The sequence below is a fragment of the Chenopodium album genome, chromosome 15 (assembly GCF_948465745.1).
Source record: "Chenopodium album chromosome 15, dcCheAlbu1.1, whole genome shotgun sequence".
Taxonomy (NCBI): Eukaryota; Viridiplantae; Streptophyta; class Magnoliopsida; order Caryophyllales; family Amaranthaceae; genus Chenopodium; species Chenopodium album.
The window spans coordinates 3,776,113-3,798,630 of record NC_137848.1 but is presented as its reverse complement, the minus strand read 5'-3'; the positions used below and the strand labels follow the sequence as shown (position 1 = coordinate 3,798,630).

General features: G+C 37.7%; 1 pseudogene across 1 annotated transcript; it reads left to right on the top strand.

Moving 5' to 3' along the window:
- Positions 1-10,648: 10,648 nt before the first annotated feature.
- LOC145580631 (protein MICRORCHIDIA 7-like) lies at positions 10,649-16,941 on the top strand (annotated as a pseudogene). The gene is made up of 14 exons (XR_014099588.1): positions 10,649-10,782; positions 10,852-11,096; positions 12,300-12,384; positions 12,500-12,575; positions 12,714-12,842; positions 13,008-13,106; positions 13,195-13,296; positions 13,565-13,907; positions 13,987-14,038; positions 14,212-14,317; positions 14,402-14,711; positions 15,209-15,288; positions 15,440-15,559; positions 15,787-16,941. The product of XR_014099588.1 is annotated as a protein MICRORCHIDIA 7-like (transcript).
- The last annotated feature ends 5,577 nt before the right edge of the window (positions 16,942-22,518 follow it).

Below are 22,518 nucleotides of genomic sequence, written 5' to 3'. Positions count from 1 at the left end.
AATAATATATAAAAATACATTAAAAATACGAGGTATTACAGTTATCCACTACCAAAGATCGACAGTCTGGTCGACTCTACAGCCGGACATGCCCTGATGAGTTTTATGGACGCCTACTCAGGCTTTCATCAGATTCCCCTATGGAAAAAGGATTAAGAAAAGACGACATTTGTCACCGATCAGGAGTTATTCTGTTACAATGTGATGCCGTTTGGCTTGAAGAATGTGCCTGCTACTTTCCAACGAATGATCAATACGGTATTCATTAATCAGATTGGGAGGAATGTAGAGGTGTACATCGATGACATGATAGTCAAATCCAAGCAGCAGGCGGATCACCTTGCTGATCTCCAAGAAAAATTCACCACACTCAGGCGGCATAAGGTCATGCTCAATCCCAAGAAGTGTGTCTTTGGTGTTGAGTCTGGGAAGTTTCTCGGATTCCTGATTGACTAAAGGGGGATAGAGGCCAACCCTGAAAAAATACAGGCGGTCATTTGACATGCAGTCACCCCGCACTGTCAAAGAAGTACAGAAATTAACAGGTTGTCTGGCGGTCTTGGGGAGATTCCTCAGCTGGTCAGGTGACAAGTGCCTCTATTTCTTCCAGGCAATCAGAAAGAAGGCTATGTTTGAATGGGGGGATGATGCTAAGGCGACCTTCCAAAAATTGAAGCAACATTTGTACTGTTTGCCAAGGCTGGTCATCCCTCTGCCCAAATAGACTCTCTATATGTACCTGGCTATCTCAGATCATGCCCTCAGTGTTGTTCTCCTTGCTGAGAGAGACGACACCCAGCTCCCGGTCTATATCATTTGCCACGTTCTCAGGAACGCAAAGCTTCGGTACCCCATGGTTGAAAATTTTGGCCTCGCTCTTTACATGGCTGTCAAGAAGTTGAAACCTTACTTCTTGGCACATCCGGTAGTGGTCTACACTAACCAACCGATCAAGTGGCCAATGACGACCCTGGAATCATCATGCCGAATGCTCAAATGGGTTATTGAATTACAGAGTCTGGAAATCAATAACGAACCAAGAAAGGCAATAAAAGGGTAGACATTCGCCGACTTTATTGTCAAAAATATATTGTCAATAACGAGCATGTACTACGGTTCAAGTTCCAAGCCTCAAATAATGAGGCAGAATATGAAGCCCTGCTAACTGGCATCCGCATGTGCAAGGCGGAAGGGGCAACTAAGATTATAGCCTGCTCTGACTCTCAGCAGGTTGTGAGCTAATACCATGGTGATTATAATGAAGCCACCCATCCGGCAATGATCAAATACTTACGGGCGGTCAAAGCTGAGGCCGAGACACTTGAAGAATTCAATCTAAGTCAAGTGCCTCGGTCTGAAAACAACCTAGCGGATGCTCTGTCTAAACTGGGATCATCCGCCTCTTGTGATACACCTCAGTCAGTTTTTTGGGAAGTGATGAAAAAACGGAGCGTTAAAGAAAATCCCATTGGAGTACTTGACCGAACTTCTACTTGGATGAATAGCATTCGGGCGTATCCGCTAGACGGCACGTTGCCGAACTCAACTCCAGAAGCAACCGCACTGAAAAAGAGTGCGGACAATTTTGAAATTCGCAAAGGAGAGCTTTTTAAGAAAGGGTTCCTACAACCCCTCTTGAAATGCATCACCCTCGAAAAGCGGCAGGAAATTCTAGAAGATCTACATGCGGGCTTTTGTGCCTTACATATAGGAGGCAGGTCTCTAGCAGAAAGGACCAGGCGGCAGGGCTATTTCTGGCCCACCTTGGAGAAAGACGCCATGACATTGGTGAAAAGGTGTGATAAATGCCAAAAATTCGGCAAGCTTATACACCGTCCGGCCACAAATTTGACGCCTATTCATAGCCCAATTCTATTAGCCAAGTGGGGCATGGACATCCTGAAGCCATATACTTATACGTTAGGAGGATGGCGGTGTATCTTTGTTGCCGTGGATTATTTCACCAAATGGATAGAGGCAGAGGCGGTAAAAAACATCAAGACTAAGGACGTCATCTCCTTCATCTAGAAGAATATCATCACCCGTTTTGGGGTGCCTATGTCTATGGTTTTTGACAACGGCCCTCAGTTTGAGACGCCTCATCTCAAGACTTGGTTGGGAGATCAAGGGATCTCACATTGCTTTGCATCAGTCGGCCGACCCCAAGCAAACGGCCAGGTTGAAGCCTTCAACAATTTAATCTCAAATGGTATTAAAAAAGAAGATTGAAAGAGTTGGCGGCCTATGGGCGGATGAACTACCACACGTCTGTAGACACCCAAATATGTCTCCCCAAAACCAAACCCAGTGATGAATATCTTTCACGTCTTTGATTATCGAACGAAGTGAAAGTGTGAAAAGTCTAGTGATGTGGTTGTTTTTATTAAAATATCTCTCTTTCTGTTTTTTTTTAAAATATTTCTTTTTATACTCTATTTATGAAAATAGCCAATCCAATTTAGTTTGGTCCATGATAAGGGTTTAATAATAGTATAGTTGGATTGGGCTCAACAAAGAGCTTTCCAACGATATATTATAAGCCCAATTCCGATGAATAGTGAGGAAGTTATGGCCTAAATACTAAATTGGGCTCGAAATGAATTTTATATGCAGCCCAATGATCTAGAGGAGGGCCTATTAATTATTATTCCTAAAGTTATTAGGATTGATTTTAATCTTCTAGAATAATCTAGAAGGTTCTTTTAAATTCTAATGCAATTAGGATTGATAATTATATTTTAAAGAGTTTTATTTTGAATAAAATAAGTGTTTTATGATAAATCTGATTTTAAAGCTATTTAACGCGGAATTTGCTGCTTAATCATATTAAGAAGAGGATTCCGCGTGCAAAGCGCGTTTTATTTCTGACTCAGCGCAAGCCGACAAGTCTGTCGCCTGGCGCTAATAGCTGTCGCCTGACGCTAAGCTTGTCGTCTGGCGCTAACTCCTGTCGTTAGCGACAGAAGGTATTTTATTCCTAATGGGACTTGATTTGTTTTCGGACTATTTTTTCCATAAATAGGGGTCGTATCTCCCCGTTTTCATTCATTCACAACCATCATCTCTCTCTATTCTTTCTCTAAAAGCTAGAAGCTTTCTCTCTCTCTCTATTCTTTTTCTAAACCTTCCCTCTTACAAAATTCCACATACATTAGTTCTAGACACACCTAGCCAAGTTCGAAGTTGTCTTCGCCCTAGACGTGAAAGGTTTATAATTTCTGAGGGTTTGGTCCCAAATCTCTATTTCAATTATTTAATTTAATTGTTTGATTTAATATTTTCCTTGAAGTTACTAATGCGTGTATTTTGTTATTAGAAAGAGATACAAGGTATCCAAGTAAGTAGTTTACATTGTTATTATTTTGATATAGAAATCATGCTTTGATTATTTTGATTCCTAGTATCATGTTAGGATGTCTTTATTGCTTCCTAGTATCATGTTTAGGGTAATAACTAAGATTTGTAATATCATGTATGTTTATGATGCTTCCTATTTCTTTTCTAATATCATGTTAGTATCATGTTAGGATTAAAGCTTTGATCTTTAATGTTTAGTGACATGCTAGGATTTGTTATTAATCTTGTTAATATCATGCCCAGGATCTTGCTAATATTATTATGCTTTGAGATTGAATATTATGATGATTGTTGTTATTATGTTGCTTGATATGTATGTTATTGTTATTGCTTGATCACGCCTTTTATGCATGTTTAAAGGGAATTTGTAATTGTCATCATGCTTAATAAGATAATTAATAATCTTATTTAGGCTAATATGATTATAATTCAAGTGATCGCCAATAATAGTTTTATTTGTGCATTAATATTCAACCAACATAGGTTAAACAGGTTCAGGATTAATATAATGATTGTATGTTAGTCAAAAAGCGCACATGGATATGAGAAGAATAAAGTAGAGGCCTATTTTTTGGGCAGGTTCAATCTCTTTTAGGTTGGATTTGTACCTTCATCCCCGAATATCCAGTCATGGTTCCAGACCACTATGGAGTTAGCGATCTCATGGATCGTGAAGAGGTGTAACCTTCACCCTGTGAACGGTTTACAAGTTCCTAAAAACTTGTTGGCGACTCTTTTACTCTAGCTTCCTTCCCTTTGGACGCCACCATGCTTAAGTGTATGATCACAGTGGGGCTCAAGTGTGGGATGCTTGACATATTCCCTACAACGTCTTATGGGCCATCAGAACAACAGTAAATGGGGCAACTAGAGAGACCCCATTCCTCATGGTGTATGGTGCAAAGGCCTTCTTGCCCATCGAACACTATGAGTTGACTCTTCGAATCATGTGGTATGACGAAGAGGCAAATTGGGAGGCCATGCGGCTAGTATTGGACTCCCTTCCAGAACGTAAGGGCAATGCTGCCTTGTGCCATGAGATCTATCGTCTGAGAATGACTAGAGCCTACAACAAGAGAGTGCACAAGCGGCCCCTTAAGGTTGGGGACTTTATGCTACAGAAAATGGAGGTAGTCGGTAGGGCGAATGAGTAAAGGAAACTAACCCCAAATTGGGAAGGCCCCTACCGAATTTATGAAGAAGTAAGAGGCGGCACCTACCGTTTGGAGACACTAGACAACAGGTAGCTACCCAGAACCTGGAATGTAGATAACTTGAAAAAGTACTACTTCTGAAATTTTGTAAATTTTTGATTCAAACTCATCAATGAAAAATCTGCCTTCTTTCCCAAATTATGTTTATTTATTTTCACATTCAAGAGCTAATATTTTAATGCATTACAGAGTATCGCCTGCACAATGTGCAGACGATTTAAACCTAACCACTTAACTATATTCGTGAGAACCGCCTGCACAATGTGCAGACGGCCTAAACTCACTTAGCATTTTGTAAAATGCATCAATAAGGATCGCCTGCACCATAAGCAGTTGGCCCGAATACTTATGCTTAAAAGCACCGCCGGCACAATGTGCTGACGGCGTGAATCTACTTACTGTTTATAAGGTAAGTGTCAAAGACTTGGCGGCTAATTAATTTACTTAAAGAGGCCGAAGGCCGGATATGTTTTTAAAGCTGTCTGCTCCAACATGAGTACGACCGTCTGCTCCAACATGAGTCAGACAACCGACGACGTCCATTTGGGCGAATTTGTCGAAGAGGGCATCTCCCATTTGGGTGGTACATTGCTCTATAAATCGAAAACAAACGGCCCTACCGACTGTCTGGATTAAGATAACGCTCGCAGTCGTTTGACTTAATCTAATTTGAAATCTAAATTTTTTAAAAGTTTTTCAACTGTTCTCATACAGACGGAAAGCGACTACTATTTTATTTTAGAGGCTACATCATTTATATATCACAGCCTGTTATTGCTCTGGGGCAATACAAACGGACAGATTATGCTTATTGAAATAAGCTAAGTTCAAAGACTTAGCGGCTTAAGAGCGTCTAAACGACTAAACAAGGCCTATGGCCGGATACTCTCACAATGCCTATCCGTCTGCTCAAGATGGTCGTGTGTCGCTTAGTTTAGGGCAATCGCCATAGTGATTGATTGACTTAGAAACTAATCATACTATTTAAATTATCAATAATTTCTAAGTCAATCAACCCATTTTTGAAACCAAGCGAACATCCGGCCAGGAGCAAAGACATCCGATAAAGCAAATAATCGCATAGTATACAGGCAAGTTAAACACTTAGCTTAAAATCTATGCATATCAAATAAAATTGAAAGCTTTAAAAATTTTAAAGCAAGATGTCAATATAATCAAAACCGGTCAGATTGACCGAATGCTTCATTCAAATTAAAAACAGTCGTCCAACTGCAAAAGTTAAACGGGATAACCTAGAGAAATATTTGATTCACTCGACCCCCTGGTCGGTAAATATACATAGATACTCGGCACACAGGCCGGAAATGAAAACACTTGGCCATTCGGCCGCATAAAGATACCTAAAAAGCTTAAAAGGATCGGGAGAGGTCTTCAGCATTAACAGCCGCATCATCCTTGGTGTCCCCTTACGGCTGTCCATTGTCGTTTACGTCCTCTTCCTGATCATCATCATCCTCCGAGGATGACTCATCCGAGGAGTCGGATTCCTCGACACCCCTGGCCGCCTCCTCTTCCGCCTGCTTCATGAGCCGGTCGTTAAACTCATCATTCACTACATCAAACTTGGCTTTCCAAATTTTGTAGTTAGAGCCCATATGCAATGATTCCCAAGCCATCCGCATGATGGAGTCATAGTCCTCTATCAGTTGTTTGACAAGGTCCTTTTTCTCCTCCTCAGCCAGGGACTTGTATTTAGACCTGAGCTAGGTCTCTTGGTTCTGCAGCCGGCCCTTGAGCTTATCAACCTACCCCTGCAGGCGATCATCCTTCTTGTTCGTCTCTTGGAGGGGCTCCAACTTGTCCTTGAGGGCCTTGACCTCGCTGCGTCCAAGTCCTGCTTGACCTGCAGATTTACCGACGCCTGGGAATACATCATATCAAGTGTCATTAGTTCATTTTGGAAATCTCAAACTGATCAGTGTCTAAGGAGGAGGCGGCCCGAGCTTTAGCAGCCGTGAACTCTTTGGACTTGTCGCTGATTAGCTTTTTAAGCCCATTCACGCGCAGCATAGCCTGCATTCGGCCAACATTGAGAATGGTCAATATCAAACGGCCATATGCATTACCCAAGGTGAAATGTCACAAACAAAAAATCACAAGTATCTTACCTCACAGAGAAGCGCTAAGATGGCGTCGAGTTTAAGGGTGTCGACTCCTCTCACAGAAGCCTTGTCCTCAAGATCAAGCGCCCTTAGCATCTGCTTGGCCATCTGAAGGACAGTTGCCCTCTGGGGGTTCTCTGCATAATCAAACATTGTAAGTAAATTGGTTGAAAGGTCTGGTGCCTTTAGAGGTACTAGGCGCCTATTTACTCTACTCAACAACCTAAAGTAAAAGGTTAGTGATTATACCTTTCGCTTCCTCCTCCCTGGCGGCTTTGCTTCTGCCTGCTGCTAAGACGACATCAGTGTTGAGTAGCTTTCTACTCTTTGATACCCCGTGGGCATCCGACTTCAGGGGTGTCCTGATGGGGGTGGATTCGTCATGAGCCTTCTTAGGCTTATGGGCGATGTGTTTCCTGGGTTTCCCGGAATTGCCAACATCACCACCCGACTTCTTTTGAAGCTTCGGGTCCGGCTGTTTGGAGGGAAAGGGTTTGGACGAACTGCCCTGCATAGAATACACAAGTTAGTATACCTACGGCCTCAAGAAATCTCAACCCAAGTATAGTGAGAAAGTTTCTCACCTTAGGAGCTCCGCTTGATGGCTGCTCCTCATTAGTCCGTTTGCCCAGGATGGACAAACGGTAATAAGCTGCAGAATGTGCAACTGGCTTCTTGGTGGCCGAGAGCTTTTCCATGGAAATATCTGCACCAAGAAAAACAAGAGATAGAAACAAACAAATAAAATAAAGTCCTAATATAAAAGAATAAATTAAACCAAACGGCCTACTACTTCTCGGCCTCACAGTACTAAGACCGCAAGCGGCCAAATACGTCCCATCAGATAGCCACTCATGACGGGGAATGTAGCTTTGCGGGGTGACCTCCTTCTCCTCTATCTATTCATTGGTTCGAACGGCCACAGTAAATAGGCCTCGATCCAATATCTCCTCCTGCGCTTGCCTTGGGACAGGCGGCAGGGCTTTCTTCCCAACAAGGAGAGGAGGGTTTCGGTTCCACCGGTTGTATCTCTTATTGCGCAAGCGGTCGGGGTGGGAGACTATGTAAAATTTCTTCCTCTAGTCCTTCCATTTGGACTCCTTCCCCACCGCCTTCATACAACCCTTATGGCTAGTAAGGGTGAACCATCCGGCGCCACTTGATTGAGGAGTCTTGCTCAGATAATGCATGTGAGCGAATACCTCAAAGCTGGGATCCACCTCCAGCATTTCACAGGCGGCAACGTAGCCCATGATGTCGACCCAAGAGTTGGGGGCTAGTTTCCAGATACCCAGTTGGTATCCCTCTAGAATCCTCTCCACAGCCGGATGAAGAGGGAAACGAAGACTAGCTTGAATGGCCGTCTCATAGCAGCTAAAGCATTGGTCGTCATAGCTGGCCTTCTCTGGCTAGACGACTGAATCCTCAGCGTCCGGCACAGAGAGAAGAAACCCATGTCCCATAACATGGTTGGAGATGAACCTCCCAAAGTCCTCCGTCATCTTCTCCCGCCTGCCTTTGGGAACATGCAAATAATAGGGAGCACGTTCCAGCCGGCGCGAAGTAGACGGCTCCGCCCATCCTTCCCCCTTGTCCACTGACAGGGACTCTTTAGCAGAGTTTAATTTTGAACGTGCCTCCTCCGAGTCAATGGAGGCGCTGTCAGAAGATGATGAATCAGGGTTATCGTCCAAGTTGGGGGCCTGCTGGCTAGTGCACAGCAGTGTCCTCCCCCATTTCCTCATCCGGCACCGAATCACTCGACCCGGGAATTTGTTGTTCATCATCCGACTCCTCCATAATCGAGGAGATTGGGGTGTTAACAGTGTTGGGCGGGTGATCACGAATCTCAGCAACAAGCGCCCTAATGGAGCCTTTCGAGTATACAATTGAACTCTCCGAACGGTACTAAGAACCATTCGCCCTATACGTCCTACTGGTCTGCTTTATTCTGGCCATGGCGTCCTGTAGAGGCACAGACACGGTCGGATTTGGAGAAGTTCTCAAAGGGGATTCCTCGAACGAGCATTCGGCACTCCTAGTTCTAGATTCAGCCGTCCCCAGTAACCGGCTGATCGCTAAACTAGGCCGTGCCGGGTACGTTTGGGAAACCATTTTTGAAAAAGAAAAACAAAAAATAAATAAGAAAAGATCAGACGGTTACCTTACTAAATGAAGGTATGCGAGCCGCTTCGTCAAAAATCTGCTTGCAGGCGGACTAGTGGTCGAGTGTTGAATGCTATCACAGAAGGAGACAAAGTTCTCAAAGTCAAAGATTCGAAAGATTCTCTCTGAATTTCACGCAAACGTGTGAACACAATGAAGGGATCAACCCCTATTTATAGAAAGGGTGAAAAGTCTAGGGTAAAAACCCTAGATTCTAACCATGGTAAACGGTAAAAAGCCGTACATAATATTAATCATGTTCGTCAATTTAGGTTGATTAATTGATAGGTATACATGGTGCCTCTTTCTTTTGACATCCAACGTTGAGAATAAAGTTGAGGAGGTGGCCGAGTTCTATATAAAGGTGGATGTATATGTATTATCATGTTTGCAAGGTTACCACCATAACACAAGTTGTTTTATTACAAGCCTATGTAAGTTTTCATCTTTTTTTTAGATATCAAAATTTACGAATTTTTTTCAAGTGATTCATTGTCCTTTTTTGAATCGGTTTTGTTAGTTCATGGTTCTTGGATGATATAGAAATTTAATAAGCAATTGAAATGTTTATCAATTTATAATTTTTTTTGTTTATTTTGCTCTTTATATTCATGCCTCTTTATGCATTTCTCAAGTACCTGTAAGTTGTAATTCTGTATATTTGGGGTTGGGTTTGTTAGATGTCATCTTTTAAACTCGCCGATTATTAAAAGGCTTATCCCTTTGTAATACGGAGTATTCCCTTTATGAACGGTGGTCTTGACTAGAATGTACCCATGTTAATGCATTTTTTATTTTTTTGAAGGGACCCATGTTAATGCATGGGATATAGATATGATAATAATTTAGAGTTGGGGTTTTGAAGTGTTGTGAATAAGTGCTACAAAATAAATCTTAATTTATACTCGTATATAAGATTTCTTTATTTATGAAGTTATAAAATTATAAAAAATATATGCAACAAGGCTTTCTAATTATATAATTTGAACTATTAAACCATTGACTTTATTAAAAAAATTAATTTATTTTAAATATTATGCACGCATTGCGTGCATTTCTTATTTGATTAATTTGATCATGGAAATTCGACATTTTCTTACAATTTTTTGTATCCTTTCTCTTGATTTTTCCTCACCCTTCTCATGTCGGATAGTCAACAAGAAGTATCTTCTCTTTTTTGTTAACTGTTAAGTGATGAGACCAGCGCCGATGTTGAAAAACTCTCCAGGATTTTTGCCGGAGAAAAGGTATAATTTTTCCACACTATTACGAAATTGTAAACAATTTTCAGGATTATTTCAATTTTTGTAGAATTTGTTGATTTATATTTGTGAATTTGGGACACACACTCAATTTTAGTTTGAATTGTTAGAAGTTTCGCGTAATTTTGATTTAATCTGTCAATTTTTCTACGCCCTAAAATATACACAAATTGCTGCTGATTATGTTCGAATAATTTGCTATATTATCTGCCATTTTATTTACACAATTTCGTTTATAGTTCTTGATGATTGCATGAGTTCATAATATCTGTCAAATTTTCAATTATACTCAAAGTTAAGTTGATTTATATATTTGTCAGTTTATTTATTGCATCAATTTTAGTATAAGATCTTGTGATTTGATATGTTTGAACAATGTGATGACATATTGGAGCAAAAATTAGGCTTAGAAAATAGTTTAATTTATCTTTTCTTGCTTGGCACCATAATTAAGCAAGAAATCTCAAGAGACGTGTTTTTAACCCAGTTGAAGAGGAAAAACCCTAGTTCAACATCATCATCAGTTATGTTTCCTGATCTCATTGAAATCGACTCGGATTCCGAGGATGAGTTGAATATTAATAACAACAATGATAATGATGATACATTCATTGGAAAAAGGCCGAGTTTTTCTGAAGATACTTTTGTTGATAATAACAGGTTAAAGAAGCCATAGGTTAAGATGATGATGATAATAAGATGATGATGATCAGGAAGAAGACAGTAACAATACGGTGATGATGATCAGGAAGAAGCTAACGATGTTTTACCAGTAGGGTTTCTTGACCCTCTTCCTCCATTGGAAAGGGAACTTGTTGATGCTAGTTATAATAATAATGCTGTTGTTGGTAGTAATGTTACGACGGCTGCTGTGACCGCCTCGTCGAGTGTTGCTCGTAAACAGTTCTGGAAGGCTGGTGATTATGAGGCTTCTTGTGTTCTTGGGGCTCATACATCCACCTCTTCTTACTCCGGTAATATTTTTATTTTATTTTTTTATTATTTTTTTGTTGGTTGAATGGTGAATTGATGAATTTTTTTGTGCTTATATTTGATTAATTTGTTGGGTTGTTTTTTTTTTTTAATAAAATTATTTCTGTTTGTTTAATTTGTTTTCTTAATCGGAGTTATCGTGGATAATTGTTAACTTATTGGTGAATATGAGTTTGAACTCTTTGTAATTGAATCATTAATGGCTGTTTCAATCTTCATACTAGTATAATTGTGTTTTCTATATACTTGAAGATCCTCATATCATAATACATACTCCCTCTGTTGGTTACGTTTGGAGTCTTTTTGTGAGAGAAAAATGATCAAAGCGTTACCAACAAATAAAAGACTGAAGTTTATTATAATTGTCCAGTGCAATTTATATAAATACGTATTACACTTATACTTATTTTATGCCCAAAATAATGGGAGCATTGTTGCTGTTGCAAACACCTAAAACTAGGTGCTAAATTGCTAGTGGTGCTCGTGTATTCAGGATGAAATGATGATACTTGAATATCTTTTGTGCACCTAATGTACATTTGATATGAGAATTTAGATAATAATAAGAGTTTGGGTACATGAGATGCTAGATGAAGTTTTCTATGTCCTTACCTGGCCTTTCATACAAAATAAGTACAATCAAGGCAGAAATTTTGTAGCAACTCCACGATAATATTTATCTAGGGCCTATTTGCATCACTGTGGTAGAGATGTTGAGCATATAAGCAACACAAATCTATGAAAAAACTGAATATTGAGAAAAACTGAGGTTTGCAACTGATTGGTAGTGGAAAGAATCAGTCTATTTGTTATTTAAGAAATCAATTTAGTAAAATTGCTTACAATGCTTCAATTCATTGTCTTAACCTTATTTAATAGTGGTGAAAATAAACTCTGTATCAATCTATTGTAAACGTTCGTTCTAGCTGTTTTGTGATAAGATGATCATATAGTTATAAATGGATCAAGATATTGTTCATTAATGGATCCCAATAAAAATGAGGCAATGCATGTCTCTTGGGTATTCAGCAAAGAGCAAGCTTGCGAACACTATTGGGCAATGTGAGTGATTTTGATCAGGCAGTTTAAACAAGTATTGGAGCAAAGTTTACTTCTTTGAATGTCAGACTTATTGCAGGCTTTGCAGCATTGTTTGCTAACTTGTTGACCTTGTTTTTACACAGATGGAAATGGATTTAAGACTAGTACCATGAGGCTAGGGGCAGATGTTATCGTCTTTTCGATGTATCAAGGGAAGGACGGCACATGGTTGTTTTACTTAGCATCTCGATCTCATACCTAGACACACATTATCATCTAATTTAAGTTGATGAGTTGAATCTTGCTTTTGAAGTTTCACTGAATTATTTCATATTTTCTGCAGTGCTACAAGAAGTGTAGGGATGCTGTCATACACATTTTTGACTAGTACTGGGAAGGAAGATATCGTTGTTCCCATGGTAAGATTATCTTTTAAACGAGTATTATTTTGATACTTGTATAAAGAGACAAACTGATCAAGATGACTTACCAAACACTTCGACTATTGGTCAATTGGTGATCATTTTCAATTTGTTTCAATGTTTCTGTTCAACAAGATTGACTATGAGAAGAAAGAGGAAGCTTGGACAAAGATTGTACGCAGTTCTCCTGAAGATTGGCATGTAAATTTAGAGGCTATTGTCCAGTGGTCTCCATTCTCCAGCAAGCAAGACCTCCTTCAGCAGGTAACCTCTGCTCGTAAATCCCTTGTTTGCAAGTGTTAAAGTTTGACATTTATGTGACATTTAGAATTTCCTTTGATTGATTAATTAATTTTGATGTTTTGCTTTTGAATTTTTTTTATTCATACATATTTGCTTTTCGAGTCTGAAATTTTTCTTTATATGTAGTTCGATTCCATAGGTTATCAAGGTACCAGGATTATAATATAAAATGTCTGGGAGGATGATGGAGAACAGTTGGAGCTGGATTTTGGTACCGATCCTAATGTATGTCTCTTAATACTATATGCTATGACAGATGCCAAATCATTATCAAAATGATTTCATAGGCCTAAGATATTTTTGTAATGAATAGGATATCCAAATTCGAGGAGTCAATAGAGATGAGAAGAGGATAGCTATGGCGGGAAAGTATCCTAATTCTAAGCATTTCTTAACATATCAGCATTCACTAAGGGTATGTGAGGTTTATAGTTCATATCTTTTCATGCTTCTTCAATGGGGTTGTTATACAATATGCAGAGTTTTCAACTGGTCTTGGACTCTTGGATCAATACTCATTTATAGGTTAAAGTGTTAGACACACAACAAGTCACCCCAAAACTAGTTGATCGCCTTAAATGTTAGGAGGACACCGATCTCTTTTTAATAAGAACTGTATGAATGGTGAATCACATTGGAAAACAAATTCTAACAGACTGTCATTTTAATTGCTTTGTTTTCAGAGTTATGCATCTGTCCTTTATCTGAGACTTCCTCCTGCAAGATGTCGTGCACCATAAACTGGTGAATGATATGATTCGCCCAAAACAAGTTTCATACAGACCTATGCCTATAACTGATGGGACTGTAAAGGATTCAGCTTCCCAGTCAGAAATTGTACGATCTCTTCGATATCCTACATTTTGCTTCTTATAGCTGATTGATATGAAAAGGTCAACTAATAATGTAATTCTGTACGTAGATGCAAGCTTTGGTGACAGTGTGACACTGGGATTTGTGAAAGATTCTCAAGATCATATGGATATACAAGGATTTAATGTTTACCATAAAAATTGGCTAATTAAGGTTAGTGTTTTCAGCCCTTATGTTATAAATCTTTGCTATTAGTTTAGCATATCAATATGATAATTTCTTGTTTCAACAGCCCTTTTGGAGAGTCTGGAATGCTGCTGGAAGTGATGGTCGAGGAGTCATAGGTACCCTTTTCTCTTATGAATATATATGCTGCAAATTGTGGTGCTTTTCGATTTGGAATCTGATGAGTTTACTAGACATTGATTATTCATAGGTTATTGCATAATTACATAGTTGGGGTAGACTGTAAAATCAAGTTAATTACCCTTTCCAATATATTGTTTTCCTGTGTTAGGTGTTTTGGAGGCCAATTTTGTCGAACCAGCTCATGATAAGCAGGGTTTTGAGAGGACAACAGCGCTTTCAAGACTTCGGCTAGTTCATCTGCAGAAGACTTATTGGTTTGTTGATGTCATCACTGCCTTCTTCTCCCCCCCCCCCCCCCCCTCTTTGTGCTAAGTTTAATCGCACTTGTTTTTCTTTAGGCGTGAAACTGCCATGAAATGGTTATGCACCTCGAAGATTAATAAACAAAGTTGTTCCAACAGTGTCTTCTCCTCTGCCAACTAGAGGCAATGGCAAAGCTGGAAAGGGAATGACTCCCAACAGAAGTGATAACAGCGCTTTGGAAATAACCAGAAGCAGTAGTAAGAGGAATTTTGTTAAGAAAGTTGATGAGGTTATACCATATGTTGAATCTTTAAGTGAAGACGATGAGATGAAGACTAATAATCATATCGAGCTACCACCACCAGGAATCGAACAGACGAACACAACCCTTCCAGTAGTAACAAGGTATTTGAAAAGTGACACATAAAAGTATATACGATTTTCACATGATTTAACTGCACCTCATCATTGTACAATATAAATCACTAGATTTTCTATTGCAAATATAATGTTAATGTGTTATCTCAATCTGAGGTACTCTATTGTCCGTACTGTTTTATGGTTTAACATGTATTGTCTAATCAAACTTGTTACAATGCGTGCTCATATGTTTATTAGACAAGTGAATTGCATGTATTTACATAAGTATTTTCTTTTCTATATATATAATCACAGACTTTTATGTATATCTATCAATTGTGCGGAACTGATCAACAATAATAAGCATACATCTCCAGTAATAGAAACATATGTTGAAATGCTACAAAAAGAGAACCTCGAGTTGAAACAGAAATATCAATTCCCTGCGCAATGAGAACTACTTTTGTTCATTCTTTTGTGTTTATATTCTTGATTTTAGACTATTCACCTTTTGTTTTTCCATTAATTCTGCTGTTGGCTAGAAAATGTTACTGAATCAAGGGATAATTCGCTGCGAGAGCTACAATTTGAAAGAGACAGGAGTGGAGCCCTTGAAGCTCAAGTAAGTTTGTAGTTAGTTAAACAAGTTTCTGCTCTCTTTTCATAGTCATTTAATTTTTTGCTCTTTTATTTACATGAAAAAAGAGAAAGCATACCTTGATCTGATCATAAATTGATAGCGAGATTTGCATTATGTTGTTCTGAACCTACAGCTTGAAGAGGCCAATAGAAAAAAGGCTGAAATGGACAGAGCAGGAAGCTTTAATCACGATATTTGGATTGAAAGAGAGCGAAGAGACATCGAAGAGGAAAAGATGAGGGAACGTGCAAGGGTAAGTCACACCGTCTTGACTGAGGGATTTATGCCCTCCTTGCGAAAAAACCGCACATGACATTACTCTTACCATATTTTATGAGCCTTCTTCACACTTGGATAGCAGCAACTACTTGACAGTCTGATAAAATAATATCCTGTTATATCTGTCTATTGTACTATTTTATGAGCCTTTTTTTACGACTATTTTCAGCTGTAAAGTAAATGTGTGTTTTTTCACTGTAGGCTGCTTCAAAAACAGTCGACAAATTGGTCGAATAAGTGCATTTAATGGAGAAATACGGGAAGTTTCCAAGATGTAAGCCTGATTGCCTGAAATTGATTTAGTGTGTTTCATTACAATACTCTCAGCTGTACTGTACAGGTATCAGAGTAATTTTAGGTGGGAGGATTATTTTCTTTCCAACTGAAGTTGTAAGCATCAAAGTGGATTGGAGCACAAGACATGTAATAGGCATAGAAATACCTCAGACCCCCCCCCCCCCCCCCCCCCCCTTAAAAAAAAATATATATATATTTAGAGTATTTTTTTTTTTTTTAAAGATGTATCTATAGTACATAAAGATAAAGTAGTTTTTTTAAAGATGTATCCATAGTACTATATGCAGCAAGCCCCCTCGTGTCCCAGATTAAGTGTTGCTCCTACGAGTAGCTTTGTGGAGCGATTTCTATGGTGCTCGAAGAATGTCTCGAAAGAGGAGTTACTTTCTATTGATACACTTGCTTGGGCATCGTGGCATTTTTGAGCAAGAGAGTTTTAATGCAATTGATGTGGCAAGAGGTTGGGTGAATTATGTGAGGGAAAGCAACGAGTATGCTGGAAGGGTGGTTAATAGACCTGCTCTGATGGTTAATCGTGCTCCTACTGCTTGGTGTTGCCCTGTGGCTGGTGTGGTCAAGGTGAACTGTGATGCCCACGTAGGTGTGAAGACAGGGTTGGGTGTGGTAATTAGGAGTGAACTGGAAGTTCTTTTAGCAGCTGCTGTTCGTCTGGTGGGGGCTGGTAGGGACATGGGGACAGCTGAAGCAGCAGCCTGTAGGTTCGGGTTGCAGGTTGCGAGCAGATTGGGGTACAACAAGGTCCATCTTGAGTCAGAGGCAGTGAATGTGGTGAATGCAGTCAATGAGTCAAGTCGAAAGCAAAGGGCTTCTCTCCTATCTTCCTTATGTATGATGATATTTCTAGATTGGCTTCTTGTTTTAATTTTTGTTTTTTTCATATCAAATGTGTGGGTAATATTCTAGCCCATAGTGTTGCACGATGGAATACTAGAAGTTGTAATGAACTTGTTTCTCTAGGTCCTTTCCCCCAAAGCTTGACAACTTTGCCAGAAATTGATCTCCTTTAATGATATTTGCAGCTTGGTCTCAAAAAAAAAAGACTTTTTGGTTGATAAATTTTGCTTTTCCTAAAATACCCTTTTAAATTTATAAAATTACATTTTTTTTAATCCCACAGTAAGTGCAATAAAAAAATCTATCCTATCATAACTACCCACAAATCCTGTAAAAAAAACTACCTATAAAAATAAACTGTTAAAAAAAATCTTTTTATAACTATGAGTCTGTTCACATTTACTGAACTAAATTGATTGGACATGAATTGAACTGAACTGAACTAAATAGAGCTGAAATGAATATTTTATGAAAGAAGGAAATTAGGAGCTGAAGTGAACTGAACTGAACTGAAAATAAGCTGAAATGAACAGACCTTACCTACAATAAATTAAAAGATATTATCATTAAAAAAAACAACTGCCCACAAATTAAATTTGTTTAAATTTGTTTACTGTACATATATTTTTATTTAAAAATAAAAGCTAATAGACATAATAGTATGTACTACGTTCTATGTAATCAGTTAAAAAAAGTATAACAAATGTACATCTAGCCATTTAAAAAAAAAAACAAAAACAAAAACAAAAAAACCCAAAACGTACCACGTTCTTAAAAATTAAAAAAATTAAAAAAAAAAAAGACTATACATCTATCAAAAACAATCTATATATATATATATATATATATATATATTACAAGTAGGTGTTTACTTCAATTTTCAATTAAAATCTTTTGTGCAAAAAATTCAACCATCATGTTTACACAAAATCTTACTTGTATATGTAGCTGGCCACAAAATGTGGCCATCCAATATATGGGTTATTTCATGAGTGTAATAGAGGTTACGTGATCAGTGTTAGGGCCTGTTCACATTTACTTAATTTCAATTCAATTCAGTTCAGCTCCAATCAGTTCAGTTCAGTTCAGCTCTTAATTTTCCTCTCTCGTAAAATATTCATTTCAGCTCAGTTCAGCTCCAATCAGTTCAGTTCAGCTCCAATCAGTTTAGTTCACTTCAGCTCAGCTCAATTCAATAAATGTGAACAGGCCCTTAATGGGGTTACTTCGTTAGTGTTATAGAAGTTACTCGGTCAATGTTACAGGGGTTATTTGATCAATGTTATAGAGGTTACTTTATCCTTTTATAAGTAGTCACATGGTGTGGCCAACCACACACAAGACGGACTCTATTTTATGTATTTACATCCAAATGCTCGAAAGTAGAATGTGAAAGCTCGCCTTGTCCCAAAAAAATTCTACAATATCATATCTAGGCATATTTTATTATTTTAAGGATTCCAAAAACAAAAATCTCGATACATGGTGTGAATTCCTTCAAAAGTATTAAAAAGCAGTGCGTTTCTAGTGCAGCAGGGTGCCACATCAGTAGCCCCACTAGTAACCCTTCTAATAACCTCACTTAAGTAACCCCCCAAATAACCCTGTAACCCCTCATGTAACTCATCTAGTAAGCCCTTAAGTAACCCCACTTAAGTAACCCCCGACCTAGTAATCTTTGATCGGATCTAGAAACCCCTGACCCACCACCCACGGAAACTACCACCCACCCAGAACCACCACCAACGAACCACTACCAACCTAAACCTAGTAACCCCTAACCGAACATAGTATCCCCAGACCTAACCACCAATAATTCCACCGCTAAAGTAGCCACCAAACACCACACCACCAGCCACCAACGAAAGAACCACTAAACCACCACTATCCATCCATGAAACCACCACGAAACCCCTATTTGACCTAGTAACCACGAAACCACCACTATCAACTCACGAAACTACCACTACCCACTCACGAAACCACCACTCCCCACTGAACCACTTCTACCCAAAAACAAAACCACCACCAAACCCACCCACGATCCTAGATCTAGAACCCAAAACCACCAAACCAACCCACGAAACCACCAAAAACCACCACCAACGAACCACTGATGGTTAGAGAGAAGACGACGAACACGACGACGACGAAAACGAGGAGATTTGGGTTGGAGCTTCGAGGAGATCTGACGAAGACGACGTCGGTGCTGCCATTGATGTTTAGAGAGAGAAAGTTAGAAAAAGAAAAAGAAAATGGAGGAGAGGCCGAGAGGAGATAGAAAAAAAATTGCGGCTGGCCGATAAAACTTAGTGATTGAAAAGAATTTAAAAGGTGTTTTATTCAACATTTTTACTTATTTTCTTCCTATTTTACTTACTTACTTCTTTTTTTGGAAAAATTTTACTTACTAAGGGCCTGTTCACATTTACTTAATTTCAGTTCAGTTCACCTCAGCTTCAATCAGTTCAGTTCCCTAATTTCCCTCTCTCATAAAATATTCATTTCAGCTCAGTTCAGTTCAATTCAGCTCCAATCAGTTCAGTTCAGCTCAATTCAGTAAATGTGAACATGCCCTAACTTATGGGTTAGTAATTTATAATTTTAACTTATGGATTTGAACAGGCCCTAACTTATGGGTTAATAATTTATAATTTTAACTTATGGATTTACATGATACAACTAATTCATCCATAAACTTATGTAGTCAGTCAAAAGAATTGGGATCAAATTAGTTGCGATTATTTAAACTCAATTATTTGCTTTTTTTTTTTTTTTTAGGAAACTCAATTATTTGCTTTATTTAAGGAAAGAAAAAAAAAAAAAAAAAAAAAAAAAAAACTCAATTGAGAAAGATATGGATAATTAATAGGTTTCCTTGTTTAAAAAAAACTACTTAATAGGTTTCCTAATGAGTATGAGTAATAGATAAGGCGGCTAGGCCTTCATCTATAAATACACAACATTAGGTGTTGCTTATCTCTCATTCAGAAATACGGAGTAGTTTCTAATATCAGAGTTGAGAAATTAACGAAGGAAAAAAAAAAAAAAAATTATTGATGGGTTCATCAAGCAAGACAGAGAAAGAAGGGACGTTGTGGATTTTGGAGTTGAAGATGAAACCGCGAGCCGAGAAGCTGAGTCATATCAATGGGAAAGCAACCTACGTTAGAGGCCGGATTGAGGGGAAGTGGATTAATAATTGCATTACACTTCTTGGCAACAAGGAAAATGGGAGTTTCCTCAATAATAAAAATCGAAGTGGGAACTACTTCATAATCTTTTCTACTGCCAACCCGACCCAGAGTTTAAGCTCACCGTAGAAATCTATTCTACGGCGAGGTATCAACTCAAAGAGACCATCGGAACCGCCGTCTTTCACCTTAAAAAGGACATCGGCACAACCAATAATAATGCTACCTTCTACCAACATCTACACTGTCCGGCTGGCCTGTGCCATCCTCAAGTGCGGATCATACTCAGGCGGTTCAAGGATATTTACAGTATAGCCAACTATATTCGAATAACCAGGGCAAAAATTAATAAATATAGATTATTACTATTCATGAATTGTTTTTTACTTTAATGTCAGATTCCAAATATTTTCCTTTTCTTATTTTATGTGATTGATTCCATATGAGACTATCATATTGAAACGGAGGGAGTACTCCCTATAAAAGACTAGTTAAGAATTTTGTTCTTAATTTCCAATTATAATTTGTTACAAATTCTTAAATAGACCTGGTTCACACTAATTTATTGTGGACCACCAATATTAGAGACAATATAATTGTTTTATTAATAAATAAAAAGGTCATTATATTAAAGGCTATTATGTTGAAATAAAAATTAGTGTGGCATTATAAAAGCAATAAGAGGTTAATTTTTTTAATGAAAATAATGGTCAATATGAATAATAAAGATCACTATATTAAAATTAGGTTACTATTCAACATAATGTCGTACTTTATGTTCATAATAACATTAAAAGTCACACAAGTTTTAAAAAAGGTTACTATGTTAAAAATAAGGTTACTATATTAAAATTAGGGTTCACTATGTTGAATATAATGTCAGTTACGTGTATATAAACCTTAGGTCCACAATAATATTATTGTGGACCAGGTCCACACAAGATTTTCTGTGAAAAAAATGCTTTTGTTTGAACTATTCAAACTTAATACTGTGTATAAATTATCTCGATGAATTTGTACGCGCTTGTCTTATTTGAAATTAACTTAAAATTTAGGTGGACCTAAATGATCAAGGCCAGGGTATATTCTACTTTGCTTGGTTGCAAATTTTCAAATCGGCTGACCCAATTTTTAGGTAACCCAGAAGTGGTATTATATGTGAGACATAAAATATTCCTTTGTTGTATGTAATATGAAACAAATGTAGTTTGTTTGCGGCTTTTCTTCTCCAATGCGTGCTTACGGTTAAAAAAAACCCTAGTTACAATGTTGCATATGATAATGTGCCGCGATACTAAAGGTATATTCAAATGATCAATATTTTTTACTTGTTTACTCATTTGAAGTTCCCTAATTGGTCAACAAAAGACATACTCTCGTACATCATTCAAATAATATTATTTCGTACTATTGAATTCAGAATTTCAGTTTAGTTCAGTTCCGTTAAAATTAATTTGTAATGATAAAAATACCGATGTGGGCTATAGTAATATATTCTGTTTTCAAGTTTTGAAAATTGGTGGGTCAAATATAAAGCCCATGAAAAAATAATCTGGGCTTTGAAAGCCATAGTACACTTTTGTGTTCAATGGCCCGTACACTTGCATTTCAATTTGCCAGGTTGGCATGTCACCCAAATTTGTCTTAATGCCAAAAGATTCTCTTAACAAAGGGTTTGTCTCATTTTTTAAAGGTTTAAGTTTAACTGAAATTTAACTTCTTGGAAATTTGCACTTCATACCCTTATAAATTCTATTAATTGCAACCCAAATTAAACTTTCATTACCTCTTAATATTTAGATCCTTATTCAACTACCGCAAGATATTACTTTCGTTTCTTACAAATTGATCGTATTTCTTATCCTGTCATTGACTCCATTCTCGGTAAATGTTTTTTTTTAATAACTTTACCTTTCTTTATTCCACCTACAACATACTATTTCTTATATAAATCTCGCTTACAACACTCATTTTTCTTAATTAATACTTGTATTACAATAACCACATTCATCATATCGTCCTACCTTTTTCTTTTCTTCCGTGTGACCTATATGTTACATTCTCTCTAACAGTCCATCTAAAACTAGTGATAGTTGTAATTAACGCAAAGGAATGCAAGTGGAATATCAACAAGTGACCATATACTATAAAAAACTTGGAAGTAAATATGATTTAATGTTCTAAATTACTAAATAGACTCGTATGAACCATGTTGAACATTTTCAACTATTTGTTACAAAACATTGAAATTTTCAACGATATCTGTTTTCACATGTTTGATTTCGTCACGTAGTTTTAGTAAATTCAAATGGCTTACCCTTCCATGTCATGAATGTTTCAAAGTAGTAACACTTTTCCTTTGTAATATACTTCCTCTGTTTTTTTTAGTTGACATCTTTCTATTGTCACGCTTGCCAATGCATGTTTTTAACGACTAATATCTTTCATTATCAACATAACTATAAAAATTGGATATTAATAAAATATATATATCAGGACAATTCAAACAAAATCTCATATGACTATGGGCCCATTCTCATACAATTATTATCAGTTCGTTTTACTTCAGCTCCTAATTTCCTTCTCT